Below are 11324 nucleotides of genomic sequence, written 5' to 3'. Positions count from 1 at the left end.
ACCATCTCACCCCCCCAAGCCCTGGCAACCTCTGACCTTTTTCCTGTCTGCATAGCTTTGCTTTCTCCAGAATGTCATGTAGTTGGAACCCTGCACTATGTAGCTTGTTTAGATTGACCGCTTTCACCCAGTGATACGCATTTTTAAGTTTCCTCCATGTCTTTTCACAGCCTGATAGCTCATTTCTTTTTAGTGCTGAGGAACAGTCCACTGTATGGTTGTACCACAATATATTTATTCATTCGTCTACTGAAGGACATCTTGGTTGCTTCCAATTTTTGACAATTATGAATACAAGTGCTATAAACTTCCATGTTCAGGTTTTTCATGGACATAAGTTTTCAACTCCTTTGGGTAAATACCAAAGAGTACAATCACTGGATCATATGATAAGAGTTTAATTTTGCAAAAAACCACCAAACTGTCTTCTAAAGTGGCTGTACCGTGTTGCATCCCTACCAGTAATTAATGAGACTTCCTATTATTCCACATCCTCACCATCATCTAGTGTTGTTGGTGCTCTGGATTTGGGCCATTCTAATAGGTGTGTAGTGGTATCTGATTGTTGTGTTAATCTGCATTTCACTGATGACATATGATATGCAGCACCTTTTCATATGCATAATTGCCATCTATATACCTTCTTTGGTGAGGTGTCTATTAAGGTCTTTGGCCAATTTTTAATTGGGTTATTTATTTTCCTATTGTTGAGTTTTAAGGGTTCTTTGTATGTTTCGGACAAGTCTTTCATCAGATGCCTTTTGCAAATATTTCCTCCCAGTCTGTGGCTTTTTTTCCCCTTTCTTGACAATGTCTTTTGCAGAGCAGAAATTTTTAATTTTAGTGAAATCCATTCTTCCATTCTTAGATCATATCTTCAGTGCTTTTATCCATAAAGTCATCATCCCAGGTCATCTAGATTTTTCTCCTGTTATGTTCTAGGAGTTTTATAGTTTTGCATTTACATTTAGGTCCACAATCCATTCTGAGTTAATTTTTATGGTGGATATAAGGTCTGTATCTAGATTCATTTTTTAAATACATAGATGCCCAGGCATTTCCACACCATTGATTGAAACACAAATATTTGTGTTCCCCTATCAACTTAAAAAAAATTTTTTTAACAATTATTCACTTTTGAGAGATGGAGAGAAACAGAGCATGAGCAGGGGAGGGGCAGAGGGGGAGGGAGACACAGAATCCAAGGCAGGCTCCGGGCTCTGAGCTGTCAGCACAGAGCCCGACACGGGGCTCAAACCCACGGACTCCGAGATAATGACCTGAGCTGAACTGACACTTAACCGACTGAGCCACCCAGGCACCCCATTCCCTACCAACTTTTAGTAAGAGGGGCCTGGTAGTATATTAATGTACATTTGTTTCTGACAATAATAATAAATCTTGCTAAAAGCCTAGGCTGCAGGCATTTCATATAAAAACCCAACAGTAGTGTTGCTTTTATTCATTTCCCTCACAACTGCTCTGTGAACTGGATTAGTGGTGTGGCCTCATTTTACAGACAGAAAGGCGGACAGAGAGAGAGAGCAGGAAAGCTGCCTTCCTCGCCCTACAAGGCCCAACGCACAGTGAGATTTCCTGTTTACCGTCTGTCTCCTGTGCTCCAGAGTACCTGACGCATGAGGGTTGCTCGTTTTCACTCTGTCGTCCGTAAAGCAATGAAGAAGATGCACACTGGATTCTCTAAGGAATTCTTTAAGGAAACACCTAAGGATAACATTTTTCAGAAATGATCTTTCTCTCACATTAAAAGATAAATGTGAGGCGAAACCTCGAGTTACCCAATCTGAAGGAGTATGAAAACCCCTTCTTATCAGGAAAGGAGGCATCTCACAGTTTCAGTCCTTTTACTACAAAGGCAAAAAATATTAAACCCTGATCCCTTTCTTCTCTTTGGTAGTAATGCTAACGACAGAAAACGATTTCCCAATTGTGAGCCTGAGTTACAGGTGAAGGGAAACATTAGGAACCTGCCTTAATATGTCGTGATCATTTTTCCACAATGATTCTTCAGAAAGGTTACACCAAAAAATAATCTGGGGGGTTGGGGAAGTTGTGAGGACTGGAACACGTCCGAATAATTTCGGAGGCAGAAAGAAGACACTTATGTCAATCTCCAGCAGTCCTAACTTAAATATTACCCTTCCTAACTGAGCACTGCTACTGACTTTTGTGGTTACTTCACGTGTGAATGGCTGGCAGAGAAAGGTTATATGACAAATTTATTAGTTCCTCACACAAGGCATTTTGTGAAAAATTCCAGAATTCCAGAATTTTGTGAAACTTAGTATAGACCGTTTTTTTCACTTTGGCGTCCAGTCTTCCTATTGATCTGCCTCATGTGCCGGCTGTTCCCATTGCTCTGAATCAGTGCTGCTGTCGCAAGAAGATCCCATACTTCCGTCCGACACGCTTCCAGACAACTCTCCATGTGGTCACCAAGCACTTGTGTTTTTAGCAGTTGTTCATATGTTGACTCTAACAACTGAATTTGAGAAACTATGACTCAGAAAGAGCACTCTTCGAACAAAAGTCAGTGTTTTTAACACATAGAAAGATTTTAACTAAAATACAGATAACTGGATCTCCTGGCATAATATATTTTTTAAGTGTTATGTTACTTTTCCCTTTGTTCCTGACTAAGACTCAGTTTCTTTTGTTTTTTAATGTTTTATTTATTTCTGAGAGAGAGAGAGAGAGAGTGAGCAGGGGAGGGCCAGAGAGAGAGGGAGACACAGACTCTGAAGCAGCTCCAGGCTCTGAGCTGGCAGTCAGCACAGAGCCCGACGCGGGGCTCGAACCAACGAACCGTGAGATCGTGACCTGAGCCGAAGTCAGACACTTAACCGACTGAGCCCCCCAAGCGCCCCAAGACTCAGTGTCTAATCTCTATTGTTCTCCTTGCTGGTGGCGTTCAGCCCTATTAGGACTTAAACTTCTTTGCTTAACCGTACATTTTGCTTCTGCGCTAACTCATCGATTTCCTACTCTGTCAACATCCACATCTTTAGCTACACCCTGAGAAGACAAAACTGGGGTGACCTAGGAAGACAACCTGGCGCAGCGGGGAGACTATGGACACAGTCTTGTCGATGTCATGTATGAGTTGAGGGACCCTGGACAAGTTCATTCACACTAATGCCCAGCCCACAGGTTCTGTGGGGGAATTAAGTGAGACGCCGCATGTGAAACACACAGTGCTGTGCAAATAACAGGAGTGGGGTTAATAAGCGTCTATTTTCAGTCAAGCCAGTTAACTCCTTTCTCTCTGCTTTTTCATCTTTAAAATGGTAGTGATAATATGGAGAGCAGCAATAAAATGGAAGTGAGACAAAGCATGCGGAGTATGTGGGAGACAGTGAGCACTCCGGGAACATCAACCTCCCACCCGTGATCAATACGGAAAGACCATCTGGATGGAAGTTTTATGATTCTGTGACTTAAAATATACACTTTTTTTTAATGTTTTATTTATTTCTAGGAGAGAGAGAGAGAGCGAGAGCGTGAGCAGGGGAGGGTCAGAGAGAGAGGGAGACACAGACTGAAACAGGCTCCAGGCTCTGAGCTGGCAGTCAGCACAGAGCCCGACGCGGGGCTCGAACCCACGAACCGCGAGATCATGACCCAAGTGAAAGTCGGACGCTTAACCGACTAAGCCACCCAGGTGCCCCTAAAATATACACTTTTAATGGACTCTCTAGGTTAGGAAGTTCTGTGGCCATTGTTTGTCTTGTGAATTGATGCATCATATGTGTGTTTATGAGAATTGTCGAGATTCCCACCCATAAACTGGTACTTTCTAAATAAGGCAAATGCCATTATTACCTCCGTCTTTCTAGATCAGTGTTTTCTCAAGTGTGCCCTGGAGAGCATTCATGGCACAGTCTATTTAATTAAAAGTACATGATGAGGCAGTTCAATGGTCAAATAAGATTGGAGAATATGGGTGAAAAGGAGTTAAACAGTTTCTTTTAACCTAGGATAATCTAGAGATTAAAAACATTTTTTTTTAAGTTAGTTTATTTGTTTTGAGAGAGAGAAAGCATGAGCTGGGGAGGGGTAGAGAGAGAGGAAAGAGCGAGAATCCCAAGCAGGCTTCGCATTGCCAGGCCAGACCTGATGTGGGGCTTGAACTCACAAACCTGTGAGATCACGACCTGAACCAAAGTCAGGCAGTTAACTAACTGAGCCATTCAGGCGCCCCAACTTAGAGCTTTTAATGTGCAAATATGCGTCATGACCCTCCAGAAAAGTAATGTACTATGCATTGTTCTGCAAGGCTCATCAAACTGGCGTGGGCCCACCATGCTAGAGAACACGTGTTCTTAGGAACACACATTACAGATGCGGCTCACTGTATGATCACTACTGTGTTGTCCATTCAGGACTGAGTAGTTTTCATTGCCGACACCTAAGCCATGTTTAACACTTTGGCACGTCATTGACTTAAGACATAGATTCCCAGGCCCTACCCCAGACCTAGGGAGTCAAAATCTCCAAGGAGGAGGCACTGGAATCTGTGTCTGTAAACAGCTCCATGGAAGGGTGTAATGCCCGGTTGACGCTGAAAACAACTGTTGTGGAAGGTTTGCACCATCCATTCTGGATCCTGACACATGGCTTGACATGCAAATTCCCGCTTCACAATAAACGGAGTCATATCAGTCCTCCCTGAGACCCTCCACACTGCACACTCAGTGGTCCGAGGCCTTGCTAACCACAGGAGGTCTTATTACGACCCCTGTGAGGTCTGACCCAGGGCCCAGCATGTAGCACAATGCTTAGCAGTCACTGACACCCTATGCAAGTTTTTAAAAAAATTTTTTTAACGTTTTATTTATTTTTGAGAGAGAGAGACAGAGAAAGAGACAGAGACAGAACATGAGCAGAGAGGGGCAGAGAGAGAGAGGGAAACACAGAATTTGAAGCAGGGTCCAGACTCTGAGCTGTCAGCACAGATCCCGATGTGGGGCTCAAACTCACAGACTGCGAGATCATGACCTGAGCCAAAGTCGGCTGCCCAACCAAGTGAGCCACCCAGGCGCCCCAGGACCCAATGGAAGTTTTTCAAGTGAATGGCAGGTTGAAACTCAGTGGATTAAAGATAACTCTATATCCAACTATTATTAGAATTCTGATGCTAACTCCATTGTAAATAACAAGATCATCTCCATGTTTCCTTCCCACTTCAGCCTTTGGTACCACTAGAAGCAGTGTTGTCTGTAAATGAGCCAAAAAACTATATCCAGTTGGACTTGCACTTCACTCCACTAAGTGGTCTTGGAAACTTGTTAAAAGCAGTAACCCGGGGCGCCTGGGTGGCGTAGTCGGTTGAGCGTCCGACTTTCGCTTAGGTCATGATCTCACAGTTCGTGGGTTCGAGCCCCGCGTCGGGCTCTGTGCTGACTGCCAGCTCGGAGCCTGGAGCCTGTTTCAGTCTGTGACTCCCCCTCTCTCTGACCCTCCCCTGCTCACACTGTCTCTCTCTCTCTCTCCTAGAAATAAATAAAAATATTAAAAATAAAATAAAATAAAATAAAAGCAGAACCCAACTGTACTGGATCCCTATTGCCATTGTGGCAAAGTACCACAAACTAAGTGGCTTACAACAACATATTCACTACCCTACAGTTCTGGAGGTCAGGAGTCTAAAATCAAAGTGGACACAGGACTACATTCCTTCTGGAGACTTCAGGGGAGAATTTATTTCCTTGACTTTTTCAGCTTCTAGAAACCCCACATTCCTTGACTCATGGCCCCTTCACACCACTCCAGCCCCTTCCTTCCATCATCAGGTTCCTGCTACTGGCCCCGCCTCCCCGCCTCCCTCTTACAGAGCCCCTTATGATTACATTGCCCCACCTTGATGATAACCTCCCTGTCTCAAAATTCTTGGTTTTTTTAATGTTTACTTATTTTGAGAGAGAGAGGGCAAGTAGGGGAGGAGCAGACAGAGAGGGAGACGGAGGATCCCAAAGGGGCTCTGCACGGACAGCCAGAGAGCCCACCGTAGGGCTCAAACACACAAACCCCGAAATCATGACCTGAGCCAAAGTGAAGTTGGACACTTAACCAACTGAGCCACCCAGGGGCCCCTCAAAATTCGTAATCACCTCTGCAAAGCCCCTTTTACTTTGTAAGGTATTTCAGTGTTCACATATTCACAGGTTCCAAGGGTTAGGATTTAAACATCCTTGGGACAAACATTGTTCTGAGCTGCTGCACCAATGATTTCTCACTTCATCTAAAATGTCTATTGACAAACACAGTGTTTAAAAAGTATAGGGCTCTCCTGGGTGCTATCAGGGATCCTAAAGATAACAGAGCAAGTCCCTAATCTTCTAGATCCTATTAAGGATCTAGAAGGGCAAATAAAATAAATTTAGAAGTGATTTTCAGTTCAAGGATTTGTAAAGGCAAGCAAAAGGGACAGAACAATATGGTCTCTCAGAGCCAAACACAGGAAATTAAGTAGGACACTAAATTCAGAAAGTGCCAAAAGTTAAGGTTGTCATGGCAACATGAACTCAGTAACACAGCAAAACCTGTTCTTCAAAAGTATACACTTAACAGCTTTGCACAATTATGATCTGCTGAAAGAGCAGCTTTCATTCAACGATCCAGAACCCTCACAACTACAGATCACCTCGTGTTCGTAGCTGTAAGACAAGAAACGGCTTGACTCAACAGTCAACTTCCCCAATATTTAGGCGTCACCCACTGTGCGTAAGGCACCTAAGACTCGGAGTAAGTTCTGAGGGGATGCAAATATCATAGACGGGGCGCCTGGTGGCTCAGTGAGGTAAGCGCCCAACCCTCGATTTCAGCTCATGATTCATGAGTTCAGGCCCCGCATCAGGCTCCACAGGGTCTGCTTAGGATTCTCTCTCTCCCTCTCTCTCTTTCCCCTACTCCACTCACCCTCTCTGTCTCTTTCAAAATAAACAAATAAACATTTTTTTAAAAAAAGAAGAAAACATTCCTGTGGGAAGAACCTAGTGAAAGCTCAGAAGGTAGAAAGAGCAGAGTATGTAGAGGGACAGTATTAACAGTCTGGCTGAAATAAAGATTACGTGAAAATAGGGGCGCCTGGGTGGCTCAGTCGGCTGAGCGTCCGACTTTCACTCAGGTCATGATCTCGCGGTTCGTGGGTTTGGATTCCGCGTCAGGTTCTGTGCTGACAGCTCGGAGCCTGGAGCTGCTTTGGATTCTGTCTGTCTGTCTGTCTCTCTCTCAATCTCTGTACCTCTCCTGCTCACACTCTGCCTCTCTCTCTCTCAAAAATATTTTTTAAAAAAATTTTAATAAAAATAAAAAATAAATGTTTGTCTGACTTCAAAGCCCAAGTCATTTACTTACTTTGATTATTGATTATTCAATGTCTCTGTCCCCCGTGAAACTCCAAACATCTTATGGATAAGGTGATGTTCACTGCGGGCCTTGCTACAGCAAACGTTTGGCGGACTTTATTCATCAGCTGGGTATTTATAATAATTTTTAAAAATAGGTATGGGCTTCACGGGTATCCCTTCCCTCACCCTAATTTATGCTTGCGCCTTTCCCTTCCCCTATTCTGTCCAAAACTTATTCCCAGGAGTATTGAAAACCACCATCTCCAATTTATACTGGCATCATCCTTGAAGACGATATTCTAGCATCCTTGTCAATTGGGTTTTTATCTCACACGGTCCAGAGACTCCACCTAAAACCTCTATATAACTTGTGATATCACAGGGCTTCTCAGCGTCCTATTTGAATTGGCTTCCAGGAGAGTTTTGCCTTTTTTCTCTCTCTCCTAGAGCTTTTTTTTTTTTAAAGTGCATGTGTGCGTGTGCAAGCTGGGGAGGGGCAGATGGAGAGGGGGAGAGACAATCTCAAGCAGCTTCCACACCCAGCGGGGAGCCCGCCTTAAACTTGATCTCATCACCCTGAAAACATGACCCGAGCCAAAATCAAGAGTCGCACACTTAACCGACTGAGCCACCCAGGGTGCCCCGTCCTGGAACATTTTGTCATCAGAGGCATTCTGGTGACCCTTTCTCTCCTTTTTCAGTTACAACAAGAGAGGATCATTTGCTCTTCGCTTACTATTCTACCGGACCTTGGTAAACCCCCGATCTACTTTGACCCTGTATTTTCATCCTGAGTTTCTTTACTTTGCCTCCTACTTTTTCTACAAGGTCTGTTTCATGAAATGTTTCTTAAAAGACACGTTATTTACTCTTCACTCATGACCCTTCCCTGTTCTAATTTCTGAGTATTGGAAAAACTGCTAACATTTCTTCGAAACTACAAACTAGGAACCTTGGAGAAGTACTGAATTTATCTTCTATCCCATACTCTCAACACTTAAATCACCAAATTTTGCCAATGTCTTCTGTACCACATTTTTCATGCCCGTGCCTTCTACTTCCCACTCACTACAGGCTTGGTGAATTTATTACATTTTTCTCAACATTCTCTGGCTTTAGATTATCCACATCGCTACTGACAAAGGTATTTTCTGTGTGTTTTGCTTTAAATGGGGCAATTTCACTCTCTAAGCCCTAGAACAATCTCACAGGCCTTTGGATTCCGTCGCAAGTCTTCAATGTACACTTGATCGAGATGCTGCGAATTACCTGAATTCTTTAGCTTCCTTCGAAAGTCTCCCCCTCTCGCCAGGTTGATCTCCTCACTGATCTCGCTCTACTCTGCCCTTTAAGGTTCTTTTCCTTGTTTATCCATTTACGCAAATAGAGCCTTATTAGATAGATGCCTTCCTCTGGGGAAGTCCTGTCTGCACGACCCTCACAGTAGGTACTGAATCTCCGTGTCTACTGCCACTGAGTGGGTTGGGCCAGCACCCCGTCTTTCTCAGGCCGCGGCAGTCACCCCAGGGTCTCAGCTGCCCCGCTGCACTCTGTTCTCAACCAGGAGTTCCTCTGATCCTTTAAAAAAATATAATCAAATGGGGGGCCTGGGTGGCTCCGTTAGTTAATTGTCCGACTTCAGCTCGGGTCACAATCTCACAGTCGAGTCTGAGCCTCACGTGGGGCTCTGTGCGGTCAGCGTGGAGCCCGCTTGGGCTTCTGTCTCCCTCTCTCTCCCTGCACTTTCCCCACTCACGCTTGCTTGCTCGCTCTCTCTCCAAAATAAAAACAAACATTTATAAATAAATAAATAAAAATACAAATATAATCGAAGCACTTCTCTCCTGTTTAAAACCCTAAGCAGCTCCCCAAGTCATGCACAGTAAATGCAAAGTCCCCCAGAGCCTAGACGACGGTCTGCGCCTTCCCCCGCTAACCTCATCTCATGTTCTCTCCCCCTTGCCGCTCTCCAGCCACAGATTCGCAAGGTCGCCCCCTGCGTTGGAGCGTTGGCCTGTGCTGGCCCTCCTGTCGGGGCCCTCTTCTGCCCATTTGTCCTCTCCTTCGAGTCATTGTTCAAATGCCACCTTTTTCATCCGATTAGTAAGGCATACCCTGACTTAAAAACACAACTCATTCCCTTTTCCGGCTTTATTTTTCTCCCTGGCACCGATCACTGTCTAGTATACGAAGACTGGTTTATTTGCTTACTAGCTGTCTCTGAAAATTCAGTACTTGATGGCACCTGGGTGGCTCAGTCGGTTAAGCGTCCCACTTCGGCTCAGGTCATGATCTCACTGTCCGTGGGTTCGAGCCCCGCCTCGGGCTCTGTGCTGACGGCTCAGAGACTGGAGCCTGCTCCAGATTCTGTGTCTCCCTCTCTCTGCCCTTCCCTGCTCATGCTCTCTCTCTCTTAAAAATAAATAAACATTAAAAAAATTTTTTTTTAATTTAGTGCCCTGAGGGCAAGAATTTTTCTCTACTTTTTTTCACAAAACAGTGCCTAGAACAGTGAGTGCCTGGCCCATAGCAGGCACTCAAAGCAAGTTTGTTGAATGAATGAAATCAAAGCATTAATGCACTACAAGCTTTATATTTTGCCCTGGTTACTATTACAACTTCACAGAGATACAGGATATATAAAACACAGGCTGTGTGGTGCAGAAGTACACATACATGGATTTTTTGCCTTTTTGTAAATGTTTATTTCTGAGAGAGAGGGGAGGACAGAGCACAAGCAGGGGGAGCGAGCAGAGAGAGAAGCAGACTCCGAAGCAGCTCCAGGCTCCGTGCCGACACAGAATCCCACGCAGGGCTCGGCTTCATGAACCGTGAGATCACGACCTGAGCCAAAGTCAGGCGGTGACCCGCCCGAGCCACCCGGGCGCCCCACTGCCTTTTTCATACCTTTTACTCATAAGCAGCAGAGCTCTGCTATTTTGTTTGTAAAGTCACAAACAGCAGTGTATCCAGTGTGTTCAGAACCTAAAAGGGGCTCTGAGACACCAGACACACAGTGAGCAGTCCAGACTACAGAACTAGACGCAGTTCAAAGGGGGAACAAGAAGGGGAAAAAAAGAAGATATTGTGCAAGAATAATGACAAGACATTGCTTACATGCGAAGAAAAAGCTGTTTCTAATGGTCTTACTTGCAGATCTTAGAACTGTCTAGTGTTAAGGTCTTTTTCCCCCATTCATACAAAACCAGAGATTTTTTTTTTTATGGCCCGAGATCCTCACCTTAGAGAACTAGTGAGATAAAAGATTCAATAAGTAATAAAACCACCATCGGGCTTTGTTACACATCGGCATCTTTGATTTTAATTCCTACCGTTTATATACAATGTTGATCAAATGCCACGTGGAATAAATACGAGTCGGAATCCTCTGGCAGAGAAGCCCTAGTGTGGACCATCTTTGCCAGCACTAGCCCGTCCGTGGGATGCTGCTGCTCCCCGGGCTGGGGGGTGAGGGAGCCACCGTAAGGCGACCCCTCAGAAACATCGCTGAGGAAACATGGGTCTTCCGCTGTGCCCTGAGGACCCGGCTCTGCNGGGGGGGGGGGGGGGGGGTGCATTCCAGGGTCCTGTCTCTCTCCTGGAGAATCCCCTGCCCCTGGGCTCCCAGACCTCAAGCCCTCGGCTCCATGGGGGAATCACAGAAAGGAGGGCCCCGGGGGAGAGCACACGTCCATCCTACCTGGCGTCTAGAGAAAAGCCGGCACCTGGTCGACCAGTGACATGGGAGCCTGTACCGTCAGGGCGGCACAGGTGTGGAGACATCTCACGGGAAGAGGAGGCCTTTTGTAAACACCACTGCGACATAATACGTTTAAAAACTTGGGAAAGCACCTCTCCTGTACTTTGCCGCCAGTGTTCAAGCGTGGGCTTCATCTTAAAATTTTTTAAAAAAAGGAGACCGTATCAACCTGTTCCTTTGTTTATTGCACAGGC

The sequence above is a fragment of the Crocuta crocuta genome, unplaced genomic scaffold (genome assembly GCF_008692635.1).
Source record: "Crocuta crocuta isolate KB4526 unplaced genomic scaffold, BGI_CrCroc_1.0 scaffold20, whole genome shotgun sequence".
Taxonomy (NCBI): Eukaryota; Metazoa; Chordata; class Mammalia; order Carnivora; family Hyaenidae; genus Crocuta; species Crocuta crocuta.
Note: the sequence above shows the minus strand (reverse complement) of the source record.